The sequence below is a fragment of the Pogona vitticeps genome, chromosome 3 (genome assembly GCF_051106095.1).
Source record: "Pogona vitticeps strain Pit_001003342236 chromosome 3, PviZW2.1, whole genome shotgun sequence".
Taxonomy (NCBI): Eukaryota; Metazoa; Chordata; class Lepidosauria; order Squamata; family Agamidae; genus Pogona; species Pogona vitticeps.
The window spans coordinates 225,024,205-225,035,076 of NC_135785.1; the positions used below are offsets into that span (position 1 = coordinate 225,024,205).

Here is a 10,872-nt window from a genome sequence, read left to right on the forward strand (position 1 = left end):
CTGCAGCAAAACAAAAAAAGAAACAAGAAGCAATTCTATGTTACATCAACAGAAGTACAGTGTTCAGATCCAGAAAATAATAGTTATAGTCAGAATTTCCAGAGCCCCAGGATGTGGAAAGAAGCTCTACTAGAAGGGGTCTGGAGTTTAGAAGAGGTACTCTTGATCCCTTATCCTTTAGTCTCATAATAAAAAAGGAAGCACATCTATCACTCTGCTTGATTCCATGATAAGGAGCAGCAACAGGCAAGAATTGCAGTATGTAATAGAATTCTCCAGGTATGTAATGAGTCTCTGTACATGCAACAGGTCTAGCATTTGGCCCTCAGCTTTGGACACAAATGCATGGGTCCTTATAGAGGGAAGCATTAGAGCCCTACCACATACTTGCCACAGGTCACATAAATCTTCTGAGTGACCCTGCTGGTCACAACCAGTTGGCTGTGTGGGGGGGAGGGCTGAATAGACTCGTTGCCTAGGACACTATCAACCCTGGAATCATCTTGGCATGAGGTCTGCCCAATGGCATTTTGCGGCCTTCTAAAATATTGCACCCTGTTTATGAAATGCATGCCTTATGGGGACCTGATTGACATCAATACTGACCTCATTTTGGTGCCAGGTTAAAAACTGTGTCCTTCATTAAACCTTTTTGAGATTAGAGATCATGGCTAGATTAGTATTTCGAGTTTTAGTGCAGTATATTTGGTTTAAACTTGTTTTAAATAATTCTATATCATTTTAAATTATTTTAAAAAGCCATATAATATTTCATTGTTTTAAAATCATTTTATTGTATGTAAACCACCATTAGATCCTTTTGATACAGAAAAAAGATATACATGTTTTAATAAATGAATAATGGTAAAATAATTTCAGTTACACTTTTGGGTAAGATATGGTTTGCACCTATAGTTCTAGCACCTTTTACCCATTTTACAGTATGAATCTTTTTATGAACGGTCTAGTTCATATCTTCACTGCATTCCAAAGGTGATTTCAGGTCTTTTAGCTTATGGTGACTTTGATTAACAAGGTTGAATAAACAAGGTGTAGTTTTAATTCAATATTGTTTACAAGCATTTATTTGTAGTGAGGTGTTATGAAGTACGTATTTATTTAGTCATATTACTGAAGACTTCTCATCTTTTCTGAGCTTTTGGGATAAATGAGTTGTGGGGGTGGGGGGGTAGGAATATAATTAAATAAATAAATCCTTCATACCAATTTGTTATCTTCCTGACAGTTTCACCACAGAGGCTAGCAATGAAGTAAACATCGAAAATGAATGATGCCATCTCCCTGGAAAACAGCCTTTGCAAGTTATGATTCCGATGCACTGGTAGGTAGTGCGAGAGAAAATTGATCGGCTATTGTATGTACTGTGCCTGATCTGTGAATATAGAGGGATGATTAATTTGTGGGGCTTCAGATCTGACAGGTTTGCCACCATTTATTTCTGCCTCTTTTGTGCACGCACACACACACACATTTATATATACACATATAAACAAACTGGCAAAATCCATGTGCACAGAGACAAACAAAGAAGACTATAGCAGCAACAGCAGAGAAGAAGAAACTGTGTCTTCTGCAGTGAAAATCAGGAATACTCATGCCAGGGTTATCATTCTGGAATTAGCATGGTGCAGTATTAAGGGACCCATGCAGAAGAGATGAAACAAAGTTTAAAAGAAGACTGGTAAATGCTACCCAGACAAATATGCAAACATACAACACATGGGGTGGCTGTATCTTCCCTTCTTCTCCATAATTCAGTCTCCTCTGTCCAACTATCTCCATGACCTGTGATATTATATTCTTTCCAGCCATGTTTTTGCCAATGACATGGAACAGAACACATCTTAATGAGTTCTTTATGCTTAACTTTTTAATGGCCATTTGCTGCGCTGAGAAGAATGTAGACAAAGCCAACACTAGGCTCCTTCCATTCCAGTTGGATTGTCATGACCAGGGCAAGACTACACAATTCCCTTAGATTTCTGGATCAAAACTTGAAACTTGATGTCAGGGGAGAGGGCCGGCCAAGTGTTGGGACTTGTGGGCTCAAGCTGCTTCTGGGCCAACTTGTTCTCCAAAGGATCAGGAGGGGAACATCCAGGCAAAACACAAGCGAATCAGGTAACATGGAGTGTGTATGTGTGTGGGGAGAATAGTTTTGGAGAGTATGCTGATGACACAAGGTGCTCATCAGCTGCAGTTGCTCTCAGATTTTGTGATAGGGCTTATACATTGCCTTCCCAGCAAAGCACATGGTGCATGAGTAGTTTTTCCAGGCCCTACAGGTGGATCTCGTAGAAGGCTTGCCACCACCCCTTAGGCAGTATTTGCCAGGCTCTGCACTGCTGCCACCGGGGCCCATGCAACACAAAGATAACTTGCAACACAGGCAAAAGGCATTCCCTCCTTTGCTTCAGCTAGTGCGATGGGCCCTTGTACAAGTACCTACCAGCTATGTACCCTGTCCCTTTCCTCCAGTCATGGCTCTTTTGGTGTACTTTTGTTGTTTAGTCGTTTAGTCATGTCCAACTCTTCATGACCTCTTGGACCAGAGCATGCCAGGCCCTCCTGTCTTCCACTGCCTCCTGGAGTTTGGTTAAATTCATGTTGATTGCTTTGATGACGCTGTCCAACCATCTCATCCTCTGTCGTCCCCTTCTCCTCCTGCCTTCACTTTCCCAACTTCAGGGGCTTTTCCAGGGAGTCTTCTCTTCTCATGAAATGGTCAAAATATTGGAGCCTCAGCTTCAGGATCTGTCCTTCCAGTGAGCACTCAGGTTTGATTTCCTTTAGAAAATCAAGTGTAGTAATCGTGTGCAAAGACAACTCCCCATGCACAATGGTCTGCACTGGGCCACCTTTGTCCTGTGTCTTTACAGGGGCTCCTTTGCCTTCTCCTCCTCTGGAGCCACCCAGTTCCTTCATGGGGCTTGGCTCAAGTGAGCCTCCCATCTCCATGTCCTCAGGCTCACATAGCAGCTGCTCCCTGGGATTCTGCAGTGGAGGTTAGAGTTGTTGTTGCTGCTGCTGGTTCATGTCAGGTTTGCTTGTACCCATGAAGTTTGCTTGTACCCACTGCCAAACTCCTATCATCAGCCTACTAGTTTTAAAATGGGGACACTAATTGTCTGCAAAGTGTTCTACTCTACATATGAGAACTTCAGAAGAAATGGAGTGGCTCTAATACTGAGGCAAGATGTAGCATGGGCAGTTAGAGGTGGAATGACCAACAGGCAGAAATTAAAGAGAAGGTGGAAACAGAAGGGATAAAAGGCTGACAGACACCTTTCAAGAGGAATCCTATGATGAAGAACCTGCACTTCTAGGAAGTGTTGTGAAAGCTGCTCTGAAAGCCGTAGGAAGAAATGCAGTGGTGCTTTGACTTGTGAACCTAATCCATCCCAGAAGATGTTCGTAACGTTAAATGTTCGTAAGTTGAATCAGCATTTCCCATTGAAATGCACTGAAACCCAATTAATCAGTTCCGACTGTTTTTTGTTTGTATGTAGAAGCACCAGTAGTAAGTCAAAACATTTGTTCCCATAGGAACTAATGCAAAACCAGTTAATCTGTCCTGTACCACTAGGGGGAGAATTTTTTAAAAAGCTTAAGATGACTTAGGTTAAAAAAAGAGCAGGAAAGGAGGGAGGGAACAATGGGGAAAAGAGGAAAGAAAGAAGGTCATCACTGGGGCACACAGACACCTCAGACAAAGGTTTGTGCTTTTCAGCACAAAAAGAGAGAAGACTGACAGAGAGAGAGAAGACAATGGGGTGGAGAGAGTTTGGAGTCTGAAACACATTTTAAACCCACACATTTTAAACCAAACACCTTTTAAACCAAACTAAGCACCTGGGGAGCAGAGAGAGAGGGGGGGAGAGGGAGAGGGAGAGGGAGAGGGAGAGGGAGAGGGAGGGAGGGAGGGAGGGAGGGAGGGGGAGGGAGAGAGGGAGGGAGAAGACAATGTGGGGGGGAGAGAAACTTCAGTCTAAACTCCATTTTAGAGCACAACAGCCAGCACAGACCTTTGCAAAAAAATTCTGATTTTAAAACCAAAAGACTAAACTCCATTTTAAAGCACACCAGCCAGCATGGACCCTTGAAGAAAGGGTCTGTAAGACCCATCAGAGCACAGAAACACAACCCGCCCCTAGCCCAAACCCAGGCTACAACACCCCTGTAAAGTAAATAAAGTGTATTCACTCAGAACAGGCAGTCTCTCTGTTTTAAAAAAGAAAGTCAAAAATCCCAAAATTAAAAGTCGAAGCAAAATTTTGTAGGCACCACTGTAAATCATTGGCATAGCTGGAAAATCGATAGAACTAGTTAACGCCTCAGAGACTGGATCTGTCAAAATTAGAGATGGAGGTATTCATATACGAATATCACCAACAGGTGGAAATAACTCACCCTTCTGCCACTGATGCAAGCTCAATGGAGCCTTTCTATTGCACCGTCGTCCGCAATGGATTAGTCACTCCTGGCAGGAGGCAGGATGACAAGCCTCTCTGCCATGTCGCAGAGTGGCTAATCCATTGCGGACAATGGCGTGATAGGGAGGCTCCGTCAAGCTCGCATCAGTGGCAAAATGGTGAGTGGACAGTCGGACGCTTGTTATTTCTTTTTTATTATTATTACTAACTTGGTATAAAGTAAGGGATACAAAGGGTAAAGGGGGATATGGGAGGGAAAAAGGCAGGGGAGGAGAAACACAAAATATGCTGACATCCAGTCTATAAACAATTCAATATCAACTTGACTTTCCACTTTTCTACTATTTGATTGCCCTCCTGATTTTAACTTATATTTACATCCTAGTTTAAATCTATGTTATTCAAGTACTATCTGGTAACTCAAGCCATTTATATAATAAATCCCATCGTTCTCTTGCCATTTGTATTGAACAGTCTTTCAACACTTCTGATAAGATAGAAGTCGCTTCCTGTGTCTTCTCAATAAGTTTCTCTTGTTTCAGTGTCACCGAAATTGGTTTCTTCCACTTCTTGACATAAAGAATTCTGGCTGCAGTGACTATACATATAACTAAGTAGTTCTTTGTCTTATCTATATTTTCTGGTATACTACTCAGTAGAAATAGTTCTGGGGTTAAGTGGAACCTTACAAAGCAATTTTTTTGTAACAGAGTATGTACTCCTATCCCATAGTGTTTTGCTACTCTGCAAGTCCCCCACATATGGTAAAAGCTTCCCTCGTGTGCTTCACACTTCCAACAAACATTTGACACATTTGTATAAATTGTTGAAAATTTTTCCAGGATCATATGCCACCTATAAAATATCTTGTAAATATTCTCCTTGAAATTAACAGATTTTGTGAGCTTTATATTATTTTGCCATAGATGCGGCCATTGATCAATATCAATATTATGTCCTATGTTACGTCCTACATTCTTTGACCATCTCGCCTTGCATTTTAGTTTCTAACAAATAATCATACATTTTCTTAATTACTTCATCTTTTGAACCTAGCAGAAGTTTATCAAATATTGTTTGTTCTGGGTAAAAACCCTCTATTTTATCTTTTCTATACCTAGATTCCACTTGTGCTCTTGACCACCAGTCTATATATATGTTTTGTGTTTCTAACTCTTCTTTAGACCTTAAAGTCCGCCTCCACGGCAGATAAGTGAGGTTGTCCCCATAATGCTGGACCCTTGCTATTTCCACCTGTGGGGGGATATTCATATACTAATACGAATACCCCCATCTCTAGTCAAAATTCTAAAAAGAATATGCCAACAAATATGGAAAACAAAACAATGGTCCACAGACAGGAAATGTTCAATATATATTCCAGTTCTCAAGAAAGGAGAATGCCAAGGATTGCAGTAAGTACAGGACCATTGTTTTAATTTTCTGTGAAAGCAAAGTGATACCCACTACCACTAGCCTTGCTTGGTGCCACTTTATAAATGGTAATGAGCTCAAGAGGGTATGTAGACAATTTGCTATCTAAAGCTTGGCATTTTTTTCCTGCTGGCAACATAGGCACAATATTGTGCAGCAATATCTGTACATTTCCTGACATTTTGAACCATGGATACAAAAGCAGAGTATCCCACATTCATAAATTAAATGTTTTTTAAAGAATTGAATTATTACTGCAAACATTCATTATTTTATGAAGCAGCCTATTGACAGTTTTTTGGCTTGTAGAAAGGATTATGTACTCGTGATAGTGCAGAACACCATAAATAGAGTTTAGATTATAAATTCATTGTTTTGTTTATAAACCATCAGCGATGTATCTCCCCACCCCGTTTCATCACGGTGACTGCTAGATAGAAATGATGTTGCTGAAAAGACTAAACTCCAAATATCCTTCAAGTCAGATGTTGGAAGATTACTGCAAAACGATGTGTATATGTTTTTTTTTAAATGGAATTAGTGTCTGAGATAAATCCCTTTTTGGACTACAAGTTTCAGAATCCCCAGAGAGCATGGAAGAACCTTTATTTTGGAATCAATCTTGCTCAAACACAGGAAGCTGCCTTACAACGAATGAAATCATTCATTCTTTTTTCTACAGCTGTCTACTTTATCTGGTTCCCTGAAGAGTTCTTAGTCCTTGAGCTTTGTTTAACAATGTAAATAATGAACCTGGAAACTTCTGCAGGTGAAGGATACACTCTCTCTTCACTCTGAACATCCTCCCACTGACTCAAGATGGTGTTAAAAGACATGATATTGCTCTCAGATTTGAAGTGGTACAAAAATGATTCACAAGACAGGTGAAAACACTAAACTTGTGAGACCCTAAAACAGAATGTTGTACTGTAGCCTGCTTCTGTTCAGAAGTCTAGACCTTTGACAACACAAAATCCATGATAAAATATATACAATGTGAGGAAGGCACTTGAACATATTAGTGTAGACTTTTTTTAATAATAGAAAATGCTGCCTGATGCAAAACAAGGATAAAATGAAGATTAGAAGAATGAGAAAATGAGAAACCGAACTAACAATTTGTTCATGGTTTGCTTGTTGAGCAACTCTGTCATTCCCAGACTGCAGCTCTATGATTCTCTCTTGACATTTGCCTTTGGGTTAAACCACTGGTTCTTAACCTTGGGTTACTCAGGAGTTTTGGACTGCAACTCCCAGAAGCCTTCACCACCAACTGTGCTGGCTGGGGTTTCTGGGAGTTGCAGTTCAAAAACATCCGAGTAACAAAGGTTAAGAACCACTGGGTTAAACCACCAAACGCTCTGGTGAATTTGTCATTATTTTCCATGAAGCAGGATTGGAGGCTGTTAGAAAGCATGTGATCAAGAATTTTTGATATTGCTGCCATCTTCAGAACAACCCGATGGAAAGCCAGGCAAAATATGAAACAGGCCAGCAGAGCTCAAGAATCTTTCTGCAAATTTTAAAGCAATGGTATGACAACACAAGAAAAATTGTGCTTCATCCTGTTAAGCCTTCATTAGAATAAGCCATAGTTCATGGAAATGCAACATTGTTTTCCCTAAGGAGTTGTTCTGTTAACCATTCAACAGACCATTAAAACAAGATATTGCATTAACATATTATAATAAATAACATTCCATTCTGATTTCAAAAACTCATTGCAGTTATGAACTAGTCTCTCTGGGTATGTAACAAGACAGTATTGTTGACCTAACAATAGCCAGGTTTTGTTTCTTTCCTCCCTATCTTGAAGATTTTGCAATACAGGACATATTTTTGTATTATAAAAGGAAAACAACTGTGCTAAAGAGTGCTGGAGACTTCCCTGAAGTGAACTGATAAATCAGTTGTAATTAGAACAAAGTGATCTTGAGCTTAAATGGAAATATCCATTTATGTGTGGTTTTGATTTGACAAAACACTCTGGCAAATACATTTTACATGTTAGGAGAATGGAACTTGACACTGCTTACAAGATCATCACCACAAATGGATTTTGTATTTGTATTTTACACTCACTGGGTCAATACAAACCTAGTAATTGTTGAAAAATCTGTGCTTAGGAAGGGCATTTATATATATTTCAAAGAGTGTCCTGCACATGAATTCAATAGGCTTCTAGAAATGGTCTTTTAGAAGGGACAAAAATGATTTATGGACAGATGAAAATATAAAACCTGCTGCAGATGAGCTGCTTCTGTTCATAACACCAAACGTTGAATTCCGTTCACTTTTTCCATGTTCCCACCCCAGCCACCAAATATTCTGTAAGATCACAGCACTGTTTTGAAGAGATTTGGGACGGGCCCAATCCCAGCTGCTTTTAAATCTTATATTTCTTCACTGATCCCTATACTTAGCATTAACTTTTGTTCTCCAGAATATTTAAAAATAGCTTGTCATGATGTGCAAAACATGATCTATCTAGAGAAGGACATGGCTCGTTCTGTCCTTGCGTGTCTCTTATTCTCCCACTCCCACCCTGTTCTGTTTCCTTCTCTTCCAATTTTCAGCATGCCATCACTGTGAAACGTCAGTCACTATTTACTGAGCACTGAGTTCACTGTCCTCAGTGGATTGATTTCTGCCACCCCTTCCCCCCAGATAAATATTTGTGGAAGAGAAAAGGCTAACAGAAGGGGAAGGGAGAAGGGACGATGAACCTGCATGATTTTCTAGAAACCCATAGCAAGCATCTTGAGGGGAAGGGATTGGGGCTGAGCAAATGAAACAAGCAAATCGATAGATTCTGGATAGAATCAGAGAATCATGGAGTTGAGGCCTATCAAGCCATCAAGTCCGAACCCCTGCTCACTGCAAGAATCCGAATCAAAGTATCTCTGACAGATGGTTCTCTAATTTTTCTCTTGAAGTGCCTTTTACAGGAATTATGGAGAATATGGTAATATCCTGGAACACTTTGCTGCAGCTGTCCCTTGTACACTTCTAAACATGAGCACCTTCAGAAATTCAGATCTATATGTTTGTGTTTCTCTTATTTGGTGCTTCATATTTCTCCCTCATAATGTCAATGGTTCTCATTCAATTTGACAGAAAAGAAATGATCTTCGAAAAGAATTCTACAAGAGGAGACTCAATTCCTCCCCCCTTTTTTTCCTTCTTATTGTAACTACAGATGGTAACTGTAGGTAAAGATACCCATTTCTACTTCAAATACTTCTAGAGCACATTTTATCATACAAAATGCTGGCTTGTGTGCAAAATCAGGGAGGCTGCTGATGAGCCTCGTTGATATCTCCAGGTTTCTGTCTTGTTATTTTTCTTCCTTATACTCTGCTAAGTAAAAGGAATAGTCAAATTCCTAGACTCCCTCTTTTTACCAAAATTCCTCAGTACCAATTTCTCCATGCATAGAAAAGGTGGAAAATTTGTGCAGAACTATATTTTCTATGATGCACATATTGTTTGGAGTGGTTTTGGGAATCAGCACTTCAGCTAGCTCATTCCATTAGACTGAACTTGGTGAATCTGACTTACAAGGTTTTGCTTCATGTTAATCCAACAAATGCCTTTTTTTTACATCTTTACAACTTTATGAATCATACATAAAAGTGTAAAGCATTAATGTGATAAATAGCTGGATGAAAACATGTACCACATAGAGCAACATCAGCTATGGTTTGCTGCTGAACATTGTACATGCAGTGTATTAAGTTGCTAATTATTTATTTTAAGAATTATGCATTCTTCCAGCAACTGATCCTAGAGCTCTATGCATAAAAGAATGCAAAATCTACAATAAGTAGTATCTACAATATTGAAACAACATAAAATGGTTAACAACAAAGCAATGGTGAACTTTGATGTGTTCTTACGTAATTAAGCAGCCCTAAGTGCAATGAGATTTTTCATTTCTTTTTCTCCAGGGCTTTCTTTCAGACAAGAAAGTCATCAGGTTTCAATATATTGAGATAAAAACAATAACACACAGGACATGGGATCCATGCAGCCCATAATACCCATGTACAAAAGCTCCCACTTACAGAAGAAGTGGCAGCGGCATCCTTTTCAGATTCGTATTTTCTTCCTCTATTGAATTCTACTTTGAATGACATTACTTTTATGTCTTTATTTATTATTTAAAATATTTACACCCTGTCTTTCTTCTCAAGAGAATCCAAGGCAGCCTGCAATATTAAAGAATCAAAATCAAATATATATATTTTTAAAGGAACATATTTTGGATGATAAGAGCACAGACAGCATCAGTGAGAGGAGAGGCTGGAAAAATCTTGTGTGACCTCCTGTGCTTTGGGTCTTAAGCCCTGCAGGCTCTCAAAAATGTGTCCCCTCATTAAGAAACTATTTATCATAGATTTGCAGGGCCAGAGGTTGGCAGGTTCTGTTATAGTGATGTGATCTGACCTTCTGTACAGCACGGGGTATCTATGTGTCATGTTTGAAATGAAACTTAATCTCAATTTAAAGCTCTAAACAATGGTAATGTGATTACCTCTAAGAAGATTAAGTGTTTAGTTGACTTCCTTGCCAGGGAGTTTTGCCATATTTGAAACTGGGCTTTGTCTGTCAGTTTCATGAGCCCTTCAGTTTTGTCCTCAAAGAATCCTTCCCAGCCATATAAGTTTCAGCTGGAGGTTAGTTCAGTATAGATTAATAAAAAATATAAAATATACACTTACATTGATATAGTAAAATTTAAAGTGGCTGAATCCTCCACTGGTGTCTGTATTAATTCTGCCTTAGAGTGAGCCTGTGTGACGGATCTTGCCACAAGAAATGACATTCCTTATTCAGGGGTGGGTGCAGCCACTTTTCTGTATGCAATCTAGCTGTTATCTGTTTGTTACATGTATCGTATATCTTGTTTTTCCTCCCAAGAGGTCCAAGCAGTTTCCATGGCTCTCCTCTTCTTCACTCTGCTCTCAGAACAATCCTGAGA

The 10,872-nt window shown here is 39.5% G+C and overlaps 1 long non-coding RNA gene across 1 annotated transcript; it reads left to right on the plus strand.

Moving 5' to 3' along the window:
• The first annotated feature begins 1,245 nt into the window (after positions 1-1,245).
• LOC144588005 (uncharacterized) lies at positions 1,246-9,939 on the plus strand. The gene is made up of 2 exons (XR_013543301.1): positions 1,246-1,342; positions 9,006-9,939. It is a non-coding gene; the product is annotated as an uncharacterized LOC144588005 (long non-coding RNA).
• Positions 9,940-10,872: the final 933 nt, after the last annotated feature.